Here is a 2,284-nt window from a genome sequence, read left to right as displayed (position 1 = left end):
TGATTCATTTGATTGTTGGTCTGTGAAGGGTAGGGAGTTGATTTCATTGATTGTTGGTCCTGGTAAAGCCGTATGAGTTGGATTCATTGATTGTTTGGTCCTGCTGAAGGTATGAGTTGATTCATTGATGTTGGTCCTGTGAAGGTATGAGTTGATTGATTCCTTGATTGTCTGATCCTGTGAAGGTATGAGTTGATTAATGATTGTTTGATCCGGTGTATATGGTTGCATATGCATCTGCTTGATGAGTTGATGTTCCTGAAGATAGTTCGATAATTGAATGTTGATCCTGTGAACCGTATGAGTTCATCTATACATTGGATTGTTGGTCCTCGTGAAGGTATGACGTTGATGATGGTTGTTATCCTCGTGCAACCGGTTGCAGTTGGCATTTAATTGACTTCCGTTGGCTTCTCCGTGTGAAGGTATGAGTGTGATTCATTGATTGCTTGGATCCCTGTGGAAGGTTATGAGTTGCTTCTAGATCTTGACCTTGTTGGTCCTCGTGAAGGTATGAGTTGGATTAATTGAATTTGGTTCCTGTGAAGTGTATGCAGTGCGATTATTCATTGCTTCTCTCTCGGTGCCTGAATTACCTTGTTGGTCCTGTGAGAGTTGAGTTGATGATGATATGTTGGTCCTGATGGGTTGTTGATATCTGGGTAGAGTTGATTGATTGATTGTTGGTCCTGTGAAGGTTTAGGTGAGAATCATTCATCTGATGAACACTGAAGATGTGATCTGGGAAGACACTAACATCCTCACAAGGGAACACAAGTCCAAGTGACATCTACGTTAAAGGGTGAGTGGAGCGAAGTATTTTCAAAAACGTATCCAAACATAAAGACAGACATGTGTATGATGAATACATGGCAGCTTCATCCCTGACAAGGTCAGGCTTCTGAAACTAAACCTTGACGACCTTGTCGCGTTCGGTTTTGAATACCCGGTTTACAATCTTATTATTCCTGACTGACCTTTGCATTCCACAGTAATTTAGCAGACTCGCTTAACGACAAGTTACAACCAAGCACATTCAACTGAGTAAAACCACCACATCACAACACTAGTAAAACCTTACCACTGTCCATCCTCTCTATCTTTCTCTACTGTCAGATGTCTCTATTCTGTCTACTGTCACCTCTCTGTCTGTCTACTTGTCATCTATAATATTTCTCTACTGTCATTCCTCTCTATTCTTTTCTCCACTGTTCAATCCTTCTCTATCTTTCTCCACTGTGCTCCTCTCTATCTTTCTCTACTGTCATCCTCTATATATATTCACTGTCATCCTCTTAATATATCTTTCTTCACTGTCAACCTCTATATATATTTCTCTACTGTCATCCTCTATATATAATTCTCCCACTGTCTCCTCTATATATATTTTTCCACATGTTCATCCTCTGCTATCTGTCTACGTCATCCTCTGCTATATTCGTCCACTATCATCCTCTATCTTTCTCCCTTGTCATCCTTCCTATCTTTCTCTACTGTCATCCTCTCTATCTTTCTCTACTGTCATCCTCTCTATCTCTTTCTAATGTCATCCTCTATATATATTTCTACACACTGTACACTACTGACGATGCGCCTCCCCAAATTTCACCAGGGTCTCCACTGTTCATGAACTCTTGGAAGTGCTTTGCACCAAAGGGAGAGTAAACATCTCATCCTGTGTTCTTGGAATCTCTACTGTCATCCTTCTATATATGTTCTCACTATTCATCCTCCTCAACTTCAATAGGCTGAAAATTATATTTTGGTTAATTGTATACTTTTTTCAGTGGCTTTAAGGGCTTTGAGGACGATCGCCAGAGACTGATGTTCACTACCAACTTCTCTGACTGGCGGAGACGTTAACTTCAACGGGGCGTCCTGGGTGTTCCCCTTTAACTAACCTGCCTCGCCGAGAAGGTGGTGGTATCAGTAAGAGGGGAGCATCTTCTCCCTGGACTAAGAACGGAGCAAAGGCTACTTGCCATGTTGGTGATGCAGGTCTGGAACTTTACAAGGCTGTCTTCTGATGGATTTCTTGGGTAAGAGAGAGAAAGAGCCCCTACTAGGTTTGACGCCTTTCCCTAGGGCTGTATAGACAGAGGCAATAGGAGGAAGGGGGACAGGTTTATTTCAAATGAGCACGATCAGGTATTGCTGATCAATCAGGGAAAATCACCATCCCAACCCAGCACGTTTTTTTTCCCCATTAACACCTGTATGAGTGAAACGAGTTAAGAACAGATGTTTCTCTGTTGCTCATACTTCCTGTATGAGTGAACGATCT

Source organism: Salvelinus sp. IW2-2015, unplaced genomic scaffold (genome assembly GCF_002910315.2).
Source record: "Salvelinus sp. IW2-2015 unplaced genomic scaffold, ASM291031v2 Un_scaffold6578, whole genome shotgun sequence".
In the NCBI taxonomy this organism is placed as follows: Eukaryota; Metazoa; Chordata; class Actinopteri; order Salmoniformes; family Salmonidae; genus Salvelinus; species Salvelinus sp. IW2-2015.
The sequence above is the reverse complement of the archived record's forward strand: the minus strand, read 5'-3'. Positions refer to the sequence as shown.